Here is a 25,868-nt window from a genome sequence, read left to right as displayed (position 1 = left end):
AAAATCTAAAGCTGTTGTACTGCATTTCTCAAACTCCGAAAAAGTTTTGTTAGTCAGATTGATCTCTGCTGCCTTAAGAAGTCAGCCCAAGCATTAAGGAAAACTGCTTTGTAAGCAAACATCACTTGCAAAAGTTTAGTGTTCAAATTGTCTGCTCAAATTCTGTTCAAAATAAGATACGAAGGAGTGATGTGACTGTTTTGTTGGGTTCAGTTACAGCTTCATATTTCAAAGCAGAATTTTATGTTCACATTGCCCTAACCAAAAGTATATTGAGAAAGAAGCAACTGGTTGTTACTTGGAGAAAAGTTCAGTTTTGTAGGAATTCTGTTTTCACACTGTTTAGTCTGTAGGTCACTTCTTGCTCTTTGACTTCTGTGTTGTTTGGGGGTTTTCTTCTGTCTTAGCTTTTTGCATGAATTTTGATATGGAGTAAGAGTCTCTGCATTAAGGGTGGGAAGAAGGGGTTGTAGAACCTTTATTTTGTGCCTCCAGCGTTCTGAACAAATACAAGCATGGAGTTTACATCTGAAGTTGTATAAGTCACATTTGCAACAGATTCATGAGAAAGGATTCAACAGAAAACTTTTATGCGTGTTAATACTCTTCTGGCTAGCTAGAAAGTCTGATTATATCTGTGCCCTATAGCACGCCGATGCACATACAAGATGATCAGTCTACCTGGCTACAGGCATCCCTTTCTATACAGTATAAAAGCCAACCCCAAAGTTTGTATATAAGAGTGTTATGAAAACAGTTAAGCCACTCAGGTGTGCAGGACTCAGCTCTGTGATACAGTTTTTTTATTTATTTATAAAGCATTAGCTGTGCATAAATATACCTTTTACTATGCCTCTGCAAGAGGTGTTTTTGTTTATAATAAAAAAGGAAAAACTGAATAAAAGAATAATCACTCTTTAGGGATGTATATCATAATGGATGGTTTGATGGTATTGGTTTTTCGTCCTAACTTATGCACCTCACTCTCCATCAAACTGTGCATATCTTGTGGAGCTAAAGGCTTGGGCCCCCTGTTCTCCCCCTCCTTTCATCATTTTATAAATAATAGTTGAATTTGAGATATCTAAAAAGTAGGCATCCAGTCTAAACCTTTAATCTGATTTCCTCAGACTGACCAGAGGAACTGCCTCTGAAAGAGTATACATATTTCATTTGACTGAATAAGTAACTAAGGCAACTAAGTAGGCTCAGTCTAGATATGTATAGTTTATACAGCTAAATTGGAGAGAGGTTGAGTCCAGAGACTTGTTACATAATTTGTAATGTGCGGAGATAGACGCACAGCTTTTTACCGGCTAGGCTCGTAGTTCAATGTCTTAGAAAGCCTTGGGCAGCCTAGAGAGGTAGCACGGGCAATCCAGCATTTCAGTAGCTCTGAAAGTGGCAAATATTAGCTGCAAAACTGATACCACCAGCAGAAGCAAAGAGGGAGAAATACAGCTTTCAGCTTGCCTAATTCCTGCAATTAGAAGCTTTCAAGCAGAAACAGATGACAAGATGTTCGCAGAAAGGGTGCAAGCCAAAGAGGGCAGGCCCCGTCTTGTGTCCTTCTTTTACTCAGAGAAGGGGAAAGGGGAGGACTGGGGGCGGACCCGGGGTGACCGGCCAATCAGACACTGCTAAAAAGTTTGAGTTACATTTGGTTTTGCCCGCACTTGGAACAAAGGGGTTCAGAGCACATGGCAGAGGCAAGTGTCTTGGGGAGGAGGAAGGGAAGCTCAGAACAGGCAGCAACAGTAATGCAGTTTTCTTTAGCTGAACAACTGTCATTCCACAGTAGAAAAAACAAAAAATGCAGCTGGGTGTGTTGTGAGAAACAACTGATTCAAATTGTTTCAACTTGGGTGTCTCAAAACACTTAAACCCTTCTCACTTCCAGCACTCCATGAGGGCCACTGCCATTAGCATCCTAATCCTTTTCAGAAGGCTTGGTTTATTCTGAAGAAACATTTATTCCTATTGCATCTGACCTAATCAATTCTTCTGTTTTCAAAAACGTTCTGATTTAGGTACGAGAATTTCCAGGCCCAGCAGATAATTCAAAGAAGACCATGGAAATTTGGAAAAGAGAAGGCTAAAGAGAAAAAATTACAAAGTTGCATGAACTCTGGTAATTTTTATGTGAAGAACAGGAAAAAAGTAGTAAGCAAAAGTGCATGTCCTTCCGACAACCTTGAATGTGTGGACTTAAATTGCCATGGACATGTAAGAGACTTGCTCTGAAGTTTAATACTTGCAGGTTCAAAGTTCTTCAGAACATCAATTCCCATCTCATTGAACAATCCTGGAGAAGCCAAGTCTTAAAATTTGCTTCAAAAATTTGAAATAGAAAATCACAGAAAAACTTCGTTTCTTCACCACCATCAATATCAAAGGATTTTCTGCCTTGCTGTTTATTTGTCAGCACCTGGTACCACAGAATACATGAATCAGAGGGACATGGTGCCCTCAGATTGCCTGTCCATGAATCTGAGGAAATCATCTCCCTGTTTACTTTTTTCAGAGCTTCTGATTTTTTTGACCCTCTCAAATGGTTCCTAGAGGATGAGGTCATTATGAGAGTTTCCTTTCACTGAGAAGTTGATTGAGTTACAACCAAGCAACAGTAGCCATTAAAATGATGTGTATGGTAGAATATTCAAAAAGTCCTTTACACCCAAATAGAAAGTTTTCCCCAGAGATACAAAGCAGCTAAACACAAAAATAAATTCAACAATGTAGGGCACACTCATGCAAAGCCATCTCTGACCTGCCACACACATTGCTTGCCTTATTACACCAAAGAAATCTCAAAAGTACAGTTCTTTACACTAAGGTCACAGAAATTGTCATCAGAATGGGTCAGGAGTGTTAACTTAAATTTTGAATGGTATTTAAATGACCACAAGGTCAAACAATTGGGAAATCAAACATCTCCTGTTATGCAGCTGACCTTCTGCAGTATAGCAGCATCACAGATATTACAGAAACATGGACCATGTTTCTCTGGTCAGCTTAAATAGAAATTGTCACATTTCAGGTTCTCGGACGTGATTAAGTTAATAGTCTTGCTGTGATTTTTTTTTTTTTTTTTACAACAAAAGAAGGATCATCAAAACAATAGACTCATGGCTACAGCAGATATCTCGGGAGGACAAATCTCATTTGGTTTATGTCTGCAGAAAATTTTGAACATTTGAAAAAGGCATCTGTAAGGCCTTCATGCCCACTTTATTGGCAAAGAGTGTGGAATCCAATATAACACCCAGGTCAGGCTCAGAATGCAGCTTAAGTTTCACTGATAAGCTTGTAGCAGCAAACTATATGCCTGAGGATGTTTCTTTTCCTTTTTTTTCCCCCTTTTCTTACAGCTTTATGACTCATCATCTTGCTTGATCCATTCCCTTTCTGAAAAGGTTTGCAGCTGCAGGGCAGTGACTACAACTGACCTTGGCTTACCCTGTCTTTGCACCACTGTGTTCCTGCTGCTATCATTACTTATATTTCACTTCATAGTACAATTCAGAACTGCATTATATATATATATATATATCTATATTCACAAAAAATAAAAAAATGACATCAATGTATCAGAGATAATTTAAAATAAAAAAAAGAATTACACAACCTTTTATCAGCCAGTCCATTCACATAACAGATCACATGGCAAATGATTTAACAGTTGCTCTATTCAGAGATTTGACATCTCTAGTTGCACATCACATACTGTCAGGCAATAGATGTCTAACCCAAATGTTGTATGTTTCTCTTTGAAGTACTTCACTGTTGTGTTTTTTTAACTGCTACCAAGCCTTTACCATTGATAGTTTTAATGAATCATTTACACAGAAATACCTTGTTTGCCCATTCTCCGTTTAAAGGGTATTAGCACATTTTTTATAAAATATGTGCCTGTTGTTTGTTTACAAATACAATTCTCTTTTCACTTTTCCAACCTTCATTATGTAGCTCTGTGTGTCAAATCAAGAGGACAAAAAAGCCACTGCTATTACATGAAAACATGCATCTCCCTGAAGCACTTTTCAATTCAAAAGGAAGCTTTATGCTTAATAAGATATTAAGATTCACTGGCAACCACACAATGATATAAAAGCAAAATGTCACAGGCTTGATAGTAATTAATACAAAGGTCCTTTGTGTATGTAAGTAGCCCCCAAAGAACCTAGCTCTGCATCCATTAGTAACGGTAAACATGCTATAACCTTACATTTACTGCCTGCAAGATTCAGCTGTGAAAGCATGCCTTGGCTAAAGACTTAACTTACAACCAGGTGCATAAAAGAACTTCTGACCTGAAGTCAGAGACCTTCAAGTCTGTATTAGCTAAGCCAACAGGAGACATGAGTTATTATAGTCCAGCCTTCAGTTTAACATCCTTTTTACAATGGGGATGGCACCTAGTTAATTTCTAGTTTGATAATCCCTTGGGATTATCTTTCTATACTCATCTGCATATTCCTTTTTGGTGCCCTGGATGCCACGAAGTACCAAATACATTATTTTAAGGACAAGCTAAAGAGTGAGAAATCACTGGATTTCTGGTGCGCTCAGAGCACTGACGTGAATGCTGAAGTCACACAGATTTGAATGTGACAAGTGGTAAAGATGATTTCAGCCTACTTCAGGTACCTCCCTTTGTGACTAAAGGATTTTCCATTGCTCATTCACAGTCAGGAGTCATATTAAGTGCTGTAACACATGCTTGATATTTCATCCTTTTTTTTTTAATCAATTATGTTGTCACTAGGAATGTATAAAAATATTAATGATATTCTTAGATACTGTTTTGAGATGAAAAGTCTCCTGAGTACCTTGGTATGGCCCAAGAAGAAAATAAGCACAACAGTTAAAGAGTCCTGTGAATCATAACACGATGGCAAGTTAATGATCATACAAATATTTTAAAAATATTTTTTAGAAAAATTTAAAAAATTCCAATCCACTCTTCAACAAATCTAATCTTCTCCAAGTTTGTCAGGAGTGAAGCCAAAAAAAAAAGGAAGAAAAAATAAGTTTCCACTGTTCAGTTGGGAATTTGACTTCCCAAGAAGTAGATGTGATTAATAACATAGTGTTTTTAATCTGTTCGGGCAGATTGGCAACCTGTTATTCATGCCCATTTATACTGGCTAGAATTATGGTACTACTTCAGGCTTAGATTCTGTATGCAGGATTCTGTGAAGATCACACCTGCTGGTCTTCACCTTTTACAATTTTGTCCAGATAATCCCTAACTTTCTGGACAAACATATCTCAAAAAAGCTATGTGGTTACATGGATGCCTGATCAATTCCGTCTGCCTTCACCACAACAAGATGTAAGAATGAAGGGAAAAAGTTTGTCATGAATGATCTCCCTTTTACTAAGGAAGCATTTTTTTTGTCTTCCACCAGTTATAAGTCTCCCCATTTCATGATGTAGCTTTAGATGTTCTCACTGCATCCAAATAGTGAGGGCACTAAGAAATTTCCAGCACTAGGAGTATTGCAAATCAGGTATGAGATCTGTTGTACTTATTCACTGCTTAATTCATATTGACAATTGAGTTTTGTAGATTTTTTTTGTTTTACTTCCTACAGCAGTTTAATACAACATTTAAATGAATAACGAGAAAATTTGAATATATTGGTTATGCAAAAATAATTCTAGGAACAGATATGAAATTTCTTTCCCCTATTTGTCAAAGTGTTTCCAGTTACTCCTGATTAATTTCAGAGGAAAGCTACTAGAAGTTCATAACTGACATAAGATCATTACTTGTATAAAGACAGATATTTAAAAGGTTCTAGATATAACGTTGCTAAGTTTCTGCTGAAAAATCTTTCAAGATTGAAATGTGATCACATTCGGACTGCAAAGTAGCACTGCTCTCTGCTGGTTGTTATAAAATTAAATTGCTATTTGGCAGTTGCATAAAAGCTCCTCTATGTATTTACTTGATTCATCTTTAAGTTATGCTTTTATTTGAATTAGGAGAGAAAAACAGATGCTTATTCAGCTATAGAGCTGAAATGTATCTGCCTATCTCTCTGATAAATGAGCACTTCTTGGATAAGGTAATCTCAGCAAAGCATCACATTTGCAGAATTTTACATGTGAAAATCCCTCAGCCTCTGACATAACCTGGATCTGTGTTCTCATCTCTAATAAGTTGTCCAATTCTTTCTTCAACATGGCTTCCACATTTTTTTAAATTCTCTGCTCATAACAAGCTGCTTTTAATTAGGGAAACAGAGATGGCATGAGTCCAGCTGAACACTGCATTGACATACAGTTCTAATCAGCATCTTCTCCAAACAAAGAGATTTCCTGAGACCTCTGTTAGCGCATCTTAGGAAAGGAAAATCAAGAGTCTTTATTCCCTTCGCTGTGAGTAGTATACACCAGGTCCCAACTTTTCCAATTACAGATCTTCCTGACAAATGGTGAGACTTTTTCCATGTTTGTGCAGTAATAGATGACAGTCCTTGTCAGTCATCTGCCTCCTCTTTCCTTGCCTCATCCAGAGGGCATTGAGAAGGCCCTGAGGTCAACAAGAAATTCATGAATATCAGTTCTGGGCATTAGAGTGTCATGATTTAGGCTCCTGAGACCTGTAATTTTAGGAAGGAACAGCTTTGAGAGGTGAACTTTTCTTGTTTTTCAGACTTGTTTTTAGGCTCTACAACCACAAAGACCAGTAATGCAATTGTGCATTGATTTACGTCTCTGTCATTGATTTTTTCTTTCTGGAAATGTATCAGAACTTATTTTATTACAATATGAGCAATATTATGAATCATCAGAGTTGGTCAAGCTTACACAATTTCCCACTCCAAGTTTAGAGGATGTTGAAACTTGACAAGGATGGTACCACGTGAAAAGAGCAGGAAAACTGTAGCCTAGTAAGTGACAGTGAGAGAAACCTAAACCCCATTTGTTACTAGCTCTAAGTGCAGTCTGTGAGGGGATTCCCCTTTCATTGTGGGATGCACTGATGTTGTGTTAACTTGACAGGTACAAATTTTGTGAAGAACACCTAAATTCACCTTGAGGTGAGGGGGAAAATGCAATGCTGTTATACTAACACAGCACTATTTGCCACAGAACTAAAATGAAAATCTTTACTTATCCTCTCTAAGAAATGAAAAATACTATTTTAATCTCTGACAAAAAAGAAAAATAATCAGAAAACTAACAGCCCTTTCCTCCTAAAGCAATTTTATGTCTAAACCAAAAGGCATAACCAAGCTAAAGTCTAAACAAAACTGAGAAATATTAATTGGTTTGCACTAAATTATGTACAGAGGGTGAGATTTTCAAAGGCAGAAAGGACAGTCAGATGCTTAATTCCATTTGTGCCTTTATAAATAATTACTACCAACAATGAAAATAAAGCTGTGATAAATTATGAACATAATCCGAAGTCTTTCTGTCCTTTTAAGCATGTAGAAATTGTCATCTTCCATACAGAAGAGTTTCTGACAGCGCAAAACAAACAAGTAAGCAAAGTACCCAACAATCCCTCTTCCCCAGAGTCCTTTGGAAAGACAAGCAGTGACTTTTTAAAAACCCTTTCTTAAATCTTGTTTTTCCCAAAATTGAAGACAGAGCAACTGACAATGTCTTTGAAACTGGTATATTGTGACTCAAGCTACTCCTTATACCAAACCTCATAGTTCACTGACCTTGCCAGTTTATCACTCAGATTTTTTGTTTGACATTGCCTTCTGGTCGTTGGCTAAATTTTGGTAGTAAGCTCTTTAGGATAGCAACTAATCTTAGTCCATGTGTACACAAACTCTAGAATGGCTTATTCCATTCTTAGATTTTGGTTGCTATGTGGCATTAAAGACTGTTTTCTTGGTTTGAGACAAACTGGAGGAAAACGTCCAAAATGAATGCCCCTCTGTTAGAAGGCAGATTTCAGCAGCCCCTCCCCCACCAGGTTTGGAAAGATATTCCTTGGAGAAAAGTGAAAAAAAATCTATCTAATTAACAAGCAAAGTGCACGCAGGCACAGAAAAACAAAAGAATGAATAATGTTAAAAAATAAAACCTCTTGCTGTGGAGAAGAAACCTGGGCAGATTTCAGAGTCCTTTCTGTGGGTGTGGCTCTGCCCTCTCCGGAGCTGGGGTTTGGCATGGGCCCCTCTGGGCCACGGTATAGGGCCTCCTGGTGATGTTCTGGTGTTGCTGAACAGTCCAGAAGAGAAGAAGAAGAAGCCAAAGTCCCAGGGAAGAAAAAACTTTCTTGCCTCAGCTAGCAAGCCAGCTAAAAAAGCAAAGAAGTTTAACGCTCCATCTCTTTCCTGAGAAACAGGGCCGAAAGCTGGCCAAAAGCAGGAAGGTGCTTTTCTCGGCTCTGTAGCAGCAGGAACACAGGGGTGTGCATGTGTCCTTGAACACAAAACCACTCAGCTCTTTTTTTTTTTTCCCTTTCTCTCAAACCCAGCTTAAAGACATGGAAAGGCACAGGATTCATGTCTGGCATAGAGCAGGCGATAGGGGATACAGCGTCATAAAGTCACCCCAAGACAACTGTTCAAACAATTTAAAGCTTTTAACTAGTCTCTAAAAAACTACGAAATTGTTTGGATCTGTATGCAATGTATTGGATTATATGCAATGCAGATTTCTTTCCTTTCTTTTAGTTTTTAATTAATGTGCAATCTTGAGAATAGCCCAATTAAAGGAACGTTTTCATATATCAAAGAGAAAAAAAGCTTTGGCGTGCCAAATTCTTATTCCATTTCTCAGGAAACTAGCTTCTTTTCTTCAGTGAATTTGGAACAATGGAGGTCTGAATTCTTCATATGTTTTAAATAAAATGTAGGCAAGAGCTGGTAACACAAGCCAAAGGTAAGCAGGTCTAGTTTTCATTAAAGGTTTACACATTTTCTTCCTCTTCATTTTCTCACCCACCTGTTTTTCTTTTTTCTTTTCCCTCCAGATCAATTCAACTGTTAACATGCCTCAGAGGAAAAAGTCTTGCACAAAAATATGCTTCACCTTAGGAGATCAAAGCTGTTGTACAGCATGTTTTTTTTAAAACCCTTTTAATCTTAGGGGCATCAAGCTCATTAGACACAACAACAAATACAAGAAAAGAGAGAAATTTAAGCTAGGATCAGTAAATTTAAAAGAAGCTTTGATATCTAGTAGAAATGAGTAATAGAAAAAATATCAGTGCTGTAAAATGGGACCTGGAGAACTGATTATGTAAGAAGGATGGAAATCCAATTTTTTAGTGTCTCACTTCATCAGTACAAAATAATTACAGGGCAGATTCTATCTGTTAGAGGGGAAACAGTGGGGAAACCTGTAGTGTAGGGAACAAACCAACTGGGCAGGGGTATAACCCTAATAAAGCCATTTTAATGAACTATTTATGGAAATGGAAAAAACATTCATTCAAGATTTGTCCAATTGCTACAATTATTAAAAAAACCAACATATTAAAAATAGCATGCCATTAACTTGCAAAATAGCATATCATAAATGTCATGCTGGTCTCAAAAAGAATGTGTGAAGCATATAAACAAATGCATAATCATCTTACTTCCCTTTCCAGTTAAATTTGGTTTGCTTAAAAGTTTCAGTATTTAGAAGTTAATCCACTGATTCAATCTTCCCTGCATGAGAAGAATGGCTAATTTACTTTTCCATTTCCATTAAACTGTTGTCATGAGAATAAATCTGTCCCATATTTTCAGTTTGTCTCATTCTCTCTCAAAAGATTGAGACTTTTGAATTTTAAAGCTCTGGAATAGCTCTAATAGACAAGAGTTTGCTGTACACTTCAACCTTCTAAATAATCTCTATTTTTGCTACTTGTCCCTTCTGATCTTTGTCACCAGCTGTGGGAGCTAGGCAACTGACATTCAACTCTACAACTCTATTTCATCGGAAAAGGCAGTGAGGACAGTCAGCTCATTCCTATCCAGGGAAGGCTGCAGATGGAATGGACATTGTTGCCTGCGACTCATCCCAGCCAGTCCCAGGCACTGTTACCATTCAGAACAGCAGTGATTTAGCTGCCTTGATGGATGGATAGATACAGTACTTAGTAGTTGGACTTCATGTTTTTGCTCCTTTGTCTGTTATGAAGAGGATTTCTTGTAAAACTATTGAGTGAAATATTGTTTCTGAATCCATGCAAAACTCAAGGGGCTGAGTTTTCACTCACAACACAATTTCTTGATTTATGATTCATCTCAGTATACTGTGGTAAGCTGTATTTCTGTTTAGTAGAGAAACAACTGTTGTTAGTTTTTCAGCTGCAATTACTGCTATGTGAAGCATATTTTCCTCCTTCTAACATGAATTTTTAAAAACTACTCCTGGAGCCTGTAGACCTTCGCCATCTATTTCACAAGGTGTAAAAGGTGGCTGTTCCTTTGCATATCAAGGAGAATGTTTTACTCTACTGCCAACAGTGTCATTTCCAGTTCATTTTTGGATGCCTTCAAAGATGTTACTTTTAGCCTGCAAAGTACTGAACATTTTAGAACTTTAATACTGTTTCCCTTACAGGCAAATTTCGCAGTTAAAATTATCTGATCTGTTGATGCAAAGTGAAGACATTTCATTTCACACTCTTGCCCTCCTTGCTCAAACACACCATGTACACAGGAAATCTTGAACAGGAGACATCAGCCAGCTAAGTTTTCTCCATTAAAGGAATGCAATCTATGCTTAATTTTCCTACTCTGATCATTAGAGTGTGGACACATTGAATATCAGAACAAATCATAAAATCTGACATTTTTCTGTGCTCAGGTAAGGGTAAAAAGGAATAGTGGATGAGAAAGTGGAGTTAAACTGTTGCTACAATACCACCACCAAAACAGTCTTGTTTCACCCAAAGAGGAAGAGAAGTTTATTAGGCAGAAATATAATATGAGTCCAAGTGCTGAAATCCTAAATACAGTTATTATAACTAACTGATATCATTCTGAAAAAGACCAATTTTTGTTTGCATTATGAAAGTGTACTATATATCTTAATAGAATTTTAAGATCAGATCTGACACTTCTGGTTATATAATCTGACCTAATACACAATGTAAACCAGAGAAATTTGTTTATTTGGACTAAATACTTCATTTTGAATCATTTAGTATTATAAATAAGTGTTAATGTCTGAGCAGCTCAAGTTTGTGTTTTTCTGGTCTTAGAACTGAATTTAGAATTGCTGAATTTGCATTTAATGTATTCTATGGCTATACACCCTACAGCAATCACTGATGAAAAGCCACTGCAAAGTAGCAATTCAGATACTGAACCTCCAGTTGCAAAAAAATAACCCCGAATAAAAATACTTTAATAGTAATTTTGCTAGGATAATGACTGCCTAAAGTTAGAGTATAACTTTAAAAAAAAGGTTGTCACTGAATTTTTGTTCCCCATAGGGGACTAATAACTAGAAAACAACTCAAAAATTGTCATTCAAAGGGAATTGTCCATCAGCCAAACAAAAAGAGAAGTTTCTGAAATCTAATCTTTCTACATACTTATTTATCCTACCTTTGATTTAAAGACAGAAAATCCTTACTGAAAACAAACATCAAAATGACACCACTTTTTAGATGGCTTTGGGGTGACATTATATGCAAAGATAGCAATCCATCACTACAACTTTGATCTGATTCAGCCCAAGCTTTGGAAGCTTGCATCTTAGATATGCATTAGCCTTGAAACGAATGTGCAAGTTATTTTTGTATAGTAAATGTCCTTCTGTTGCTATGGAAACCAGATGTTTGATAATTAAACTTGTGCTGTAAATAGTTGTGTGCTGTCATGTGAAAGAGTACTCTTCACAAGTTGCTGTACAGCCAAATAGTTGAGCTTCTTATCTATTGAAAAATTGGAAGTAAATGGGGTGAAATAGCTGCCTCTGAAATTGATTTCAAAAAGCAACCACTTTGCTAGAGCATCTTAAATAACATTGGAAAATCTTTGCTGAATTTTGTGGCTATTCTGCAGTTCAGAACCTGTCATTGCATTCCTTTTTTCAATTCTATTTGCCTATTATCTTCTACTCACAGATAAATGAACACGACCAACAAAAAAGGAGATGTAAACATTTTCTGCAGCAAAGAAGACACTCATTAGGTTCAGCCAAAGCAATCAGGAACCTGCCCAATCAAGAGCTCAAAAATATTTTTAACTTTTTATTATATTAATAATACAGGTTATGTGAAGAAAAAACTGTGTATTCAACCTAGTGAATTTTCCTTACCTCATCCAGTGAGTTTTCTTTCATGTATTTGAGGTCATGCAATTTCAGAGGGCTCAGAAGTCAGTAGCTAAATAGAGTAGAGGTAGCTGAGAGAGTAGCAAGAGTGGATTTTGATATGAAATATGGAAGACTGCAGAGAAATTCCATTGTGCTGAATGAGCAGAACTGGTCAGTCTCTGTGGAGGGAGGACAAGCAGTATGCTCCTTCTGGGGGTCATGTGAGATAAGGCCCAGACAGGAAGAAGAAGAGGAACAGGCAGGGTATATCTGACTATGCATTTTCATGTCTAAAAAACCACAACTAACATAATGGTGTAAGGACTGGAAATTTGTGCTCCTAGTATTACTAAGGAAAAAAGTTCCACACTGAGAAACAAGGAGACCATCTGTAAGGAACAAGACTAATGTAGATCTAAACCTCAACACAGAATCAGAATCAGAGAATGGTTTGGGTTGAAAGGTGTGGGAACCCAGAGTGCAGAGAGTATTTCTCTGCCTGTTTTGAAGGGTTCTACCCTCCCGGGCAGCACTGTTTTTGACCTTCGTCCTTGGAGAAAACTGCCTACCCTCTGGGAAGTATTAGAATCTACACTGGTGTGAACTAGGTGATAGAATATTATGTAAGATTATCACAGCGTGAAAAATTTAGAGGATTTGGGTTTGTTAATATAGTAAATAGATAAAAGCGAAAAACTGGAGGATTGTTGTTGTTCTCCAGACCTTCTTCTTCTTCTTCTTCTTCTTCTTCTTCTTCTTCTTCTTCTTCTTCTACTACTCCATATTCTCAGTAGAAGTAGTTTGGGATGATTGGATAAAGAATTCAGCAGTTCTTGTCTACGTGACCAGCCAATTTACAAGACATTGGAAGAAAAGTGAAAATATCTTTCATTTTAAGTTTTCATTGGGTGATTTACCTTTAATAGACTGTGTAAATCCTGATATTTTGGCATTCTCCTGGATTCTCTGCTCTGTGCTATGTCTGGGTCGCATTAAGTGGCCCTATTTCACCGATAAGACTTAATAAACAACTATCTGAAAGCAGCGAAGGCTGAGGGTCCTGTTCGTCTCTCGGACTCCTGGCAAAGACTCTAAAAACTCTCCCCCATCAGCGGAGGCATAATTATGGCATGGACAGTGTCAAAAGGGACCTTAAAGGTCATCTAGTTCCAACCCCCCTGTCATGGGCTGGGACACGTTTCATTAGACCAGGTTGCTCAAAGTCTCATCCAACCTCGCCTTGAGCACTTGCAGGGATGGGGCTTTCACAGCTTTTCTAGGCAACCTGTTGTAGTGCCTCACCACCCACCATAAATATGACTTGTATCTATGAATTACTCAAGCAATGTAGTAAGATATTAAAATAACCTTTGATAATATTGCTTTTGCATTGAAAACAAGCAAGAGCAAATACGGTTTCAGCTTTTCACTGATTACTGAAATTCAAATCAATGGTTTTTTTCTCTGACATTGTTCACCAAAATATTATTTTCCTGGAGTAATAGCGTTACTTTATCCATACACTCACAAATTTAATGATCACTCAAAGGATTTACCAACCTCCTTATAATAAAAATGTTTTTCGTTTTGACTTTTATGCTTTTAATCACTTTCAAAGGTACACAGCAGAGTAACGTCATTGTGCAATAAAAGTAGACTACTTCAGATTTTATTGCTAGTTTAATTTGGTGTGCCTGAGAGCAATTCTGCTGTTGTCACACATGAAATGAAACTTGTACAGCAAGAAAACTTATTGCTTGCTGAAATGCCCAATGTCAAGCAATCCATAAATATGAAAATAGATTTACTCTACACACTCAACTGTTTTTCCTCCGAACAGCAGAAGGGGCATTGTTTGAAGGAAAAGATCTTCAAAACTATAAATACAGCTTATGCTTTTTATCTGTAACTTGTTCTAGCCTTCCTCCTGTCTCACACTTACTGCCTTACTTTCTTCTCATTCTTCCATTAGAATGTACTTCCATTAGAAGTACTTACTTGGTTTGGATTTTAAAACACTTTAAAGGTAAATGAAAAAGATTATGTAAGAAAATAGGAGAACTAAAGAATATGTTTAACATAAAATCTGAACTTTTAGAAGATATAGTATGGTCGCTATCACTAACCACCATATACCTTGCCTCCACTCCAAAAAAAAAATCCCTTTTTGAGACAATTCAATTAACTTTTACAGCAGGCAACTTCAGACTGTTATGTGTAACATTTGACTGGGAACAGAGGGCATGGAGCATAATTCTGACTCTCTACCTTCATTATGAATTTCTCAAGTATTCCTTCTTGAGGTGTTATTTACTTAAGAAACACTAGAACTGCAGACAGAATGATGGCTTTTAATACATGTGTGTTAAATTTCTCATTAGGCACCATGCAGATCATCAGAAAATATGAATCAAAATGTGTGCACTCAAACTGGAAAGACTGTTTGAATTTCTCTGTAGGAATCCTACATACATTATTTCCCAGACTTCTAAAGCCTACAATTCCTTTATTTATAGCCACAGTTTTACTAGTAGCAGTCCAGTTTTGAGACATTTTCTACATGAGGTAATTTTTTCCATAGCAGAAGCACATCTTTTCTAATCCCAAACAAACTTGTTCTCTCTAGCCTTGTCTGTAGGTCTGGCAAACAAGTGTATTTCATTTAGAACACCCCTCTTTTCAAAATGACTTTTTTTTGACAATGCTTGAGTTTGTTTTGTTTAGGTACTGGACTGCCACATTGTACAAGACAACAGTGCTTCAAGTATCAGGCCATTTTAACCTGTAAACCCCTGAAAGCTTTCCCTATCACCAGACATGTATGAAACAAATACAAGCCATTTCCTAAAGCTGTCCTCAAAACAGAATAAAACCTGACAGTAAATAAAAGGGAAAACTGAGAAATATGCTTTTCCAGAGAGTACAGTAGCAGAGGAAACCTGACTAGTGAAGTAAATCTGTCCTAACAGCAGTGGATTGATCTGTTGAGCAGCCCAAAGTTGTGGATTTTTGAGCATTGTAACGAAGACTTAGGTGACACTTTTGCTTCTAATTTACCATCTGTGACTTCTGACTGCTATTTTAGGGTTTCAGGACCATGTTTTTTGAAGTAAGAAAAACAAAACTGTATTTTTTTCCCAATTACACTTGGTGATATATGTGTCTCTGCATTAAGAAGGAGCACAAACTCCAAGTTCTACCTTCCTCCCAACATACAGGATCTCAATAATAAGAGCTCTAGAGCTCAGACACTCTCCCAGGCCTACAGGCTCATCCTATCTTTCTGAACCTCTAGTTCAAATCATACCTCATCCCTGGGAACTAGGAATGCATGGCTCAAATGACAGAAAGGAAGAACTTACACAGGAGAAAGTCTGTTTGAGGGTTCTAGTGGTTATGCTCTTCTGGGGCAGCCAGGAGACTGGAAGGAGGCACCTGTATATCAGTCAGAATTCTGCCACTCTAAAATTTGTGTTTAGACAATAAACCTTTCAAAGAAGTTATTGTCTTTTTATTATTGCTCACCATTTATGGCATTGGGGTGTACTGCCACCTATATAAAATAACAGCTTGTTACACTAAGTAGCAGTGAAATATTAGGCTTTTAATTCCAAAAGATTTTATGATATGCACTCTGAGCTGATAAGTTAAAGCAGGATATGAACAGTTGACAATGCTACACTTGTCATTCATCTTTCATCTATACAAGGCTAAAATGTTTAAAGCTTGGCATTTATCACAGTAGAATCAGAGTGTTTAATTATATGAATGGAATTTCCTTAATATGCACAGGAAAAAATAATGATATGAACAATGAATACAGGTAAAAATATGGAAAAGAGATTAGCAGCCAGTTTCTTTTCAAGTCCACTTTAGCCAGTTCACACAATCTGTTTTGCTCAATTGCATTGCCAAAAATCAGTCAACCATCCTTAAAAAATCAATCAGAACTCAAATTTCAGTATTAGTACCACTGAGTGAAAAATATGCACAATCAAAACAGCAGTCCATTATAACACCAAGCTCTGTGAGTTTTCAAGTGTATTCTGGAGTGAGCTGAGTGTTGTCGTATACTCCCAACAAACTGTAAAGCAATATTGCAAAACACTAATAAGGAGCCTTCTGTTTAGCCACTGTATTTGCTTATAAAGTAAGCTGGTTAACTTGAGTACCATATCTCAGAAAACACTGAATTCAGAAAACACACAATTTCAAATAATCTGAGATAAAGCATGATGACTTAGATCATTTGTCTCTTCAGTTGTAACAGTCTGAAAAAGAAAGGAATATTACTTTAAACATGAAGATAGTAGGAGACTAATTATATTGTTCAGTGTGTGTCTCTGTCACCCCCATTGTTCAATATAGCAAGCAGCTGGAGAGAGAATAGAAGTAACACCAGGTAGTTTGCTTGCATCTTTCCACATAAAAGTACTCATTTAATGATGAAAAAGGTGTTCATACACTCATACAAACAGCATCTGTATATACAGTTCTTGATGGCTAGCTAGCAATGTTCCCTCAGATTACTTAGTTTTAGTAGTTTACTGCTCCTTATGGTTCTGTTTTTCTTTTCATCTTAAACATGAAAATCGATGTGAAATAGACTAATAGACTGCCAAGTGAAAATATTTCTAAAAACCTGCTTTTTATACTAGTTTTTAAAAATTATTTTATAAACAGATGTAATATTTAATGAAAGATAAAGACTTTTTTAGAGCCAACAAACTGAAAATTAATTCACTATGTTTAGTGCACTCCTAGTTTTATAACCTCATCCATTATTTTATTATTGTTGTGCAAGGTAGTGACTTTTTATGATTTTGCCACTTAGAGAATATAAATTTTCATTTATAATTGCAGAAGAGCATCAGAACAGCATGGTTTAGAATTGCAATTATTGTTGACCTTCTGGAAGGCAAACTGTATTCTTGTATTTTCTTTCACAAAAATGATAATATCTCACAAAATAAACATATTTTTGACAGTTTTTATTGTTTTTATCTATAGAGAAGTAAATTAAGACTTGGATTTCATAAACAAGTCAAGCTCATGTGGCTAGCCTATAACATTTTGACAAAACTGCATATGCTTCATGTTCTGACGAGACCATTCATATTGTGGAAAAGCGTAACAGACTCCGAGGAAACATATTCTTATCAATATGATGACATTTTTTAAAGTGAATGCCTTGCCAGTCATAAAATAACCTCTACTTGTATCTTTTGTTTGCTTGTTTCTTTTCACTTTTTTGGAAATAATCCTCAAACTGTGACTGCTTTTATGGGTTTGCAAACACTTGCACAACAATGATCTAAATTTTTCAAGTGAATGTTCATACTGAGCAATAAAAAACCCCAAACAACATGTAGTAAATGTTTCTTTAGTAGAAGGTACTAAATCCCACAAAAACATAAGACTATTTTTATGCAAGTCATAAGATAGCTGTCGAACAAAAGCAGAAAAGAAGACTCAGAACAGAGACTCAACTGTCCCTGTCATAACTGCAGCATTGGTCAAGGATGGATACATAGGGAAAAACACAAGAACACCTTGTGCAATTCACGACTCAGAGACTTCTTTGACCCTACTACTGACACTTTTTTGATCTCTCGTTTCTGGAGTTAAAGCAAGTTTCTCTCTTAATTTAGAGTGAAAAAATAAATGAGATATAGGAGTAGTTTGTGCCAACATCTCTAGCTCAGTGACTTAATTTGAATTATCGGATAACTAGTCAGTTACTGTAATCTCAGAATGAATACCATAATTGTGTGGGCAAAATCACATTGATTTTATACAAGAGCATTTTCTATGTAAATCATGTAAATTGGTTAATTATATATTAAGAGCTTTGAACTGTCTGTTTTCAATCAACAGCAAAATTTTCCCTTTTTCCAAACTATACTTAGCTAAAATTTTGTGTAAGAGAATTATTGACTATATTAATAGATTTATTTTTTAAAATGTTAAGCATTGTTTCATTCTTTTATTTTGTTTTTTTCAAACAGTCTTTTCTTAATTCTATCATTAGGTGATTGCCACTTATTTTTTTAGAGAAAAAGTTACAGATCATTAAAGCTGGGCTGCATTTTCCTAGATATTTGCAAAATTAATTTTTTTCTATACTACTGCTTAGAGTGTTCAGTAACATTTAAAAATGGCCCGCCATGAGATTAACTGTTAGAAAAAAATATATAATACACTACAGAGAACATTTTATGATCAAAGTAAATTAAACAACGCATAAGAACAGAAGAAGCAGCTGTTTTCCAAGGAGACCCCTATTAGTTCATATTCACCTTGTTTCTGAAACAAAAGGTACAAAACCAAAGCAAATATAATCATTAGAAAGCTATCTGTTGGGAAAGAATATTATTTAAATTATAAACGGTTGCTTTTATTCCACGATAAGATTATTTTCTATACTTCATAGGTATTTATTAGTTGTCTGTTCAGAAGAATGGACCTAACTAAAGAACAAGCCTGTTTTTTCAAAAGAAGACATGTTTCAGTATATTTCTGTCGGGTTTGCCTTTTTTTAGATTTCCCAGTCCAATATCTTATTCAGGCAAATCAAAAACACAAGTTATATTTAAATCATGTTGCTTATTTGTAACATTTCTGTTGGTGTACAAAGATTTGTATTGCATCAGTATTCTTTTGATCTGTCAGAGTCTGGAGGCATAATGCCTTGGAAAACGCACCATTACTGCAGTTTATCTGTGCAGCCTTACCCAAGCAGACCTGCACATTTTGCATGTGTTAACCAGAAGCTACACCATTTGTAGAATTTTAAGCTCAATCTAAGACACCCTGTGTTTTTTGCATTGTTTACTAACATGATTCATAATCACAGTTGTCTTCAATTTATTGCAAGTGACTACACATATATATGTATGTATATGCAAATATATACATCTATGTTAAGAGAATTAGATATCACTGTGATAGCAATGTTTAAAAGACTGAAAACTTCGGCCCGTTTCAAACTTGGAAACAATACTGAATTGACATTCATTGCCAATACACATTGCTAACATTTAGTTCTAACCCATTATTAATTATTTCTATATTTATTCAAAGAAATAGTTTTAAACAAGCTTATCCTAAATTAGCTGTGAGTAAACAATACGGTGGAGCTGATAGTCCTGATGGCAATGGCTCTTCAATGGCTTCAGTGTCCAAGTTCAAGGTGGCTGATGCTTAGAGGTCTGTGAAAAGAGATGATAGAGCTGAGACAGGGGACTTTTTTCTCTTTTCTTTGCTTGTGAGTGCCATTTTATGTTCTCTGTTAAAAAGAAAAAGGGAAATTAATATACCCTTGATATAGCTAAACCCACAATCACACCTCCAAAATAATTAACCTGTATGTTCACAATTCATACTAGTCCATGTCTATGTGACATAAGAATTTTTGCATTGCTGCCTATTTTTTCTCCCTGAAAGGGCTAGGACTGAAAGATCGTTGAAGAGAATTTAACAGTTCCCATCCATATGTGGGTCTTATTTCATGGTTGGGACTAATGCTTTGGAAACTGTGCTCAAAAAAAAAAAAAAGAGGATTTTTGAGGAATTGGAAAAAACTGAGATGAACAATTTGTTGCATACAAGCTAAAATAACAGACTGGGAAGTTTAAGTTACTTATAAAAAAAAGAAAAAGACTACCCCCAAAAAGAAAAGCCAAACCCCCAAACTTATAACACTAAAACCAAATACTGCCAAGAATATTTTGAAGTCAATGAATTGTAAAAAAATCTGTTTTCCTTTTTTTTTTTGGTCAGAAGAACGAATTAACTAAAAATGATTCTGAATTTTTACCTACTTTATTGATCACTGAACTTTTCAGAGAATTTATTTTAGTTGGAAGAAATAACAATTGAAACCAACAAGAAAGAGTCTGAAAGAAAAGTGGAAGCTAAACCAAAATGATTGTGATTACCACATAGGTATGAGACAGATATGTATTTATCACATCATACATAATGAATGTGCATCGTGTTATGCGACTGAATTGTGAGTAGTACATATGAATTAGATGCACATATTCATATACAGTATGAACTATATATAACTTACATGCACATAAAAATGTAAAAGGATCTTCATGAAATTTCTGGCTAAGAATTCTCCATGTGTGTTGTATTCCTATTTATAATACATCTGTTACACCAGTTTGTCATGGCCAGCTATTATTTTCCTCATGGGTGAAAGGAAATGGCTTTTGAATTCAAGCATTCTTGCTACAAAAATTCCAGATGCCAATAGGTGCCTTGTCAAAAGCTGCTTAGTTTGCCTCAGAAATAACAATTCAGAGCCACTTGTAAACCACTCTCACATGTCCTGGCATTTCGTCCCCCAGCAGCAGGAAAGCGGGGAGTCGATGGGAGGACCAGAAGTGCAGAAAGTGTACTTATTACTGCCCTTTCCTTATTTTAGCCACTTCCACTACAGCAGGAGCAAGTGGGCTTTGTAGATTGCTTCCTCTTTTAAAAAGCACTGGCCTTAATTGTGACAGTTTTCTTTGGCTTAACTTTGCAGATTTCAACATCTTTAGTGGAAGGCAGAATCCCAACCTTGTTTTCCAGTCAAATTTACTGCATATTTTTTTTTATTTTAAATGCCATATATTGAGCAGGCTTATTTGAAAAACTGAACAGGCAGAGACTGGATGACTTCAGTAATAGGAATACAGCCCAGGGAAGGTACATAAATCTGTACCCTTGCTGTGCATAAAATTGCTTTGGTAGCTCTGCATCTGGAAAGATGGGAAGTTTGATCAGTGCTGTTTGAAGGAATGCCATCAGCTAAACAAGCTAATCCTGCACCTTAATTACCAAGTCATGCTGCTTTTCTCCAAGCAATCTTATCATGAACTTTTTAAATGGATATAAAAGCGGTGGTGAGTTTGCAAATACGACATTAAGTGGAATGAAGTTTCCTTTCACCCTCAAGAAAACATAGGGGTGACTCTATGAATCATCCCTATGGGCCCACACAGGCCACCTTCTGCTTCAGTAAGAATCTTAATGCCATAAATGCTTAATCCATATGTTTCCTTCATGATTCATCCCTGAGCAGCTCCATATGTCAGCACTGGTCAGACAAGGCTTTTGAAATGCACGAGCAGAGCTGGTGACAAACACACATCAGTTCCACAAGTTGTTATTTTCTGTTTACAGGCACATTCAGTTGGACTGCAGAGTAACTGGGGAGAGAATTGCTGACGAGATCATTGGTGACATTAAAGTGGACAAGTTAAGGTTTATCTGGATCTATAACATGCCTGCCTTTCTGTGCTTCCATTGCAGGGCTGAGTATGAGCTTGTCCTCTTCCTTCTAGGACTGCTTGGCTATGCTCACCCTGCAGGAATTAGTCTGGCATGCTGTATCCTGCCCAGCTCACTCACCTGAATGTTGCACGAGGAATAATTCAGGCTGAGCGGGATCATTAGAATGCATCCTTTGAGTGAATGATTAACAGACTGGGATTTCAAGGTTTACTGCAGCAGGTAAGCCTCCCTGCAAAGTAAACAAGGGCTATGAATCTGGAATTGGTAATCTTGAGTTGAGAGAAAGGTCCAGTACATGGACCTTATCACCACAGTGCCTGGTATGGTACAGTATTCCAGGCATTCAGCTCTGTGAGGCTCTTACGAAGAGCAAGGTAGGAAATCATTATTCTTGGTTTATAAGAAAAGCAATGAACCATGAAGAGAGAGTATGAAGCAGTTCAGAGTTCCTTCTGGCTTTATTAGTCAGAAGTATCTATTTTCATAGAAACATGAATAATTTCTATCCTGCCTTTTCTACAAAATCCAATTTTTGATGTTGTATTGTGCCCAAGTGAAATAAAATATTTCTTAACCTCAGGAAAATAGTATGTGTATATGCATCTACAGTACTTTCCTAAGGAAGAGAAGGCTCAATGTTGGGATCAAATAAAGTGCCCTTGTCTTTATATATAGATATGCAGGCACAGGCATAGGGCTCACACAAACATGCACTAACTTAGGAGATGCACAGGAACTTTGTACTGGCACGTGGAACAGTAAGCTAAGTCTGGATCAAGTACCAGCTATGGACAACTGCCTAAAGAAAACTTGGGTCTTGATTCAGGTCTTGCTGTAGCAAAAGCAAGACTTTTTTGTGCCTAATGTGAAAGCATATACAGTGTGAAGATTCTGCTGACTCTCATAAATATTCACTAGCATTCATATATGAAAGACCATATACCCATGTATATACAGGACTTTACACACTTGTAAAATTCTCTGAAGAGGAAATCTCACCTACTGGGTCTATGGGTGAGGAAAACAAACATCTAATCACATTCTTATTCTTATTTGTAAAGCCATCATATAATTTCTGTGTTTTACAACAGGTAAAATTCTGTATTTTACTACTGGTTTTCAGTCCTTATCCTAACCCATATTTATAATAGTTTTTGACTTACAGTGAACTCTAATTGAACTACTGTTCAAAAGTTTGGATAAAGATTTACAGCATAGTTTGTACCAGCTAAATGCATTTCTGCACGTTAGCAAGTTTTACATAGAGTTCTTTTTTAATAGAATAAATTGTTTTCATTCAAATTGATTGCATTAGAACAGAGAAACATCAGCACCCTGAGCAATTTTATGGTTAAAAAGGAACTGTTCACTCATCAAGCACATACATTCTTTTTTTAAAAATTTTATATTGAAGGCTCCTTTCATCTGCATACCAACATTTAAAGTGGAAGAAAATTTTTTGCATATCACTTAAGAATTACAATAAAAATACTTTATGACTTTACTGACAAATATTTTGCTGATTGACTAATTTTATAGCTAGTGGAATATATTGATTGAATTATTCAAGAGATAACATGAACTTTTATACAATGATTGGAGAATTTATTTTAAGTCAGTGTTCAACCAAGACAAAAATAACCAGGGAAGAAGACAGGCATTTTATAAATTCAGTCTTGCCTGTTACAAAGTTGTTTTGCCATTCTTCTATTACAAAAAGGCTTGGAAACTCTTCTTTTGTGACTTGAAGCATGGGTTGTCTTTTGAAAGCAACTAGATAAATAAATGAACATAAACACTTAACACACATAAACACTTAAGAACACACAAGACATTGTTCTTAAGGAAAAATTATGGATGCTGATGTTGAAATTTTTTTTTTAGGTTCTTTTATGGCTCCTTTTCTTTCTCTATTAAAAAATCACACATCATCTACAGTGAGTAAGGAAGATAATACTTCTGACACTTGTCCACCTTAGATGTTATAGATTCCAGAGCAGTCTGAATGGCAAATGCAATTGAAGATACTCAAATGGGAGAACACAATTCAGTTGAATATTTTGGCTTCTTAATGCAACATTGCAAAGTGTATTGGCAGATTTTTCATAATATCGCCTGCTATGGAAAAGTTCTGGCTTTATACTAATGAATAGTTTCAATACAATTCATCCTATGGTATCTTGATGTATGGGATGCAATATCTTCATATTCCAATTTCCAGGTGAGAAAAGTGGAGAGAGAGAAAAATGAAAGAGAAAATAAAATTACAGTAACCACAGGCAGAAATCCAGACAGTCTCTAAGTAAGCATCTCTATATATGCTTATCTTCAAGTGATCTATTTAATTCCTTTAATTTCACTATTACTGATTAAATTATTTACAGAAAAAATTGTATACTTCTGGGATATGTGAGGACAGAATGTTATTAAACTCACCTTATTTCCTTCAAAGGACAACTCAGGATAAAGCTGTGTTCAAGGGTAGGCCGATTTTTTTTCATATATATCCAATTCCAGTTAAGACATGTTGGCTTCAGTGGACATGACAGAAAAAGGCAAAAAGTCAAAGCACAAAAGTGAAATTTTGATACAAAGAAGGGTAATAGAAAACATTTGTTCTTGAACTGTGTTTTTTTTCTAAGTGTTCTACCACTTCTAAATTATAACTTTAAAAATATACTGTTTTAATTTTAAAAAGGTTGTGTGTTTTACGCATTAACTAGTAATGTATCAAAAGTTCTTTCTTGGTATGCTCTTAAATTCTTTCTTGACATTTTATTACAAAATAAAAATGTCCCCTAGATTACATTAGTTTATCATGTCACAGGAAATATTACCCAACAGCTGGTTTTATCGAAAGCAATAGAATTGTTTTATGGTTAGATGTAATATCATTTGTGCATACTTTGCATTGTCTCATTGTGACCAGGTAGACTTGTGGGATTCTATGTTTGAAGATGAACCTGGAAGAGATTAAAGGAACCACCACGGAGCTGCATTAAGAGCTTCAAGAAACCCTCAATGTCATTAAAATACATAGCAGAAGGATAAGGCTGATGTTCTAGAAGAAATTTCAAAATATCTGTGTTTTGTTTGGCAAGCTTTGACATATCAACTGCTGTCATTGTCAACTGAGGTCTTCATCTTTTCAAGATAATAAAAATACAACAATTACAGTGTTATGTAATATGCATGGATGAAAAATTAGAAGATAAAATTGTTTGCCCGTTCTGCTGAACACTGTAGAGCTGGATTTTCTCAAACTGTAGTAGGATAATAGTAGCTATCAGTTCCACTTCAGTGGAACTTTAACATTCCCCTCATTTAGGCAGAATTTCAACTATTCAAGCATGAAGTTATTTAAGGCCCATCAAAAAGCAACAACCCAGAAGTCCTCCATGAAACCTCACTTAACATATCCAAAATTTTATCTAGCATTTTATGTAAAATAATTTTAAATTTACAAAAATACAAAGTAAGAAAAAAACACCAACCAAAAAAAACCCCACTGATGTTACTGTGTGAAAACTTCATATAAAAGAAAACTTCTTAAACACTAATCAGAAAGTTGACTTGCCAGTTTCCTGCCTGTAAAACATTTTTGTCACGTTCATCACCAAGAATGCAACATGGGAACTGCAGTCACTCTACAAGACAGGATAAGCTAAGGAAATAGCTGGAAATAGCTTATTTGATCATTAAATATCTACAAGCATATGTGCTTGTCAACATATGTTGTTTCATATACAGTGTCAACTAGTCAACTAATAAAAAGAAAAAGAAATTCAGATTTCAAACAGGAAATATGATGAGCTAAGACACAGAAGTACTAAGCCTGTGTTTTTCTGTCACTTGGCATGACAGAGCCTCGTAACGCTTTGTTGAGACACTGAGATTCCTGCCAGCAGGTTCCGTACTTGGATTCATCGTGTTCTATTAGACCAGGGAGTCTGAGAGGAGTGCAGGCACTATCTCTCACAGCACAGGCTATTAGTATCGTCTCCTGCTCCAGTGAACCGAAATCTTACAATTGCTCAGCTTTACTGTATTGCCCATGCTCCTCCTTAGCATTTCCAGAGAGCACAGGCTTTCACTTGTCCACTTCATTGCTTTGCAATGAGGAAAATGTCTGTGTGCATAGGCTCTGCACCATATTTGTTAATATAATATTATTCTTTGCATGAAACAGAAAACCTGTTCAGTTAGAACATTAGGGAAACGAGCTTTCTTCGTTAGCTCATATTGAGTGTTTGAGTTCATGCATTTTAGGATGAAAACTTTCTCTAAACTTTGAAGTATCTTCCTTTATCATGAACAAAGAGAGCATTGCTCAATAG

At 36.1% G+C, this 25,868-nt stretch overlaps 1 long non-coding RNA gene across 1 annotated transcript; it reads right to left on the bottom strand.

The window, feature by feature from the left end:
* Positions 1–17,000: 17,000 nt before the first annotated feature.
* Positions 17,001–24,048, bottom strand: LOC120409729. The gene is made up of 3 exons (XR_005601491.1): positions 23,968–24,048; positions 21,649–21,760; positions 17,001–19,528 (listed from the first exon to the last, which is right to left on the bottom strand). It is a non-coding gene; the product is annotated as an uncharacterized LOC120409729 (long non-coding RNA).
* Between the last annotated feature and the right edge of the window lie 1,820 nt (positions 24,049–25,868).

This window comes from Corvus cornix, chromosome 2 (assembly GCF_000738735.6).
Source record: "Corvus cornix cornix isolate S_Up_H32 chromosome 2, ASM73873v5, whole genome shotgun sequence".
NCBI classification, from domain to species: domain Eukaryota; kingdom Metazoa; phylum Chordata; class Aves; order Passeriformes; family Corvidae; genus Corvus; species Corvus cornix.
Note: the sequence above shows the minus strand (reverse complement) of the source record. Positions and strands in the feature narration are given on the sequence as shown.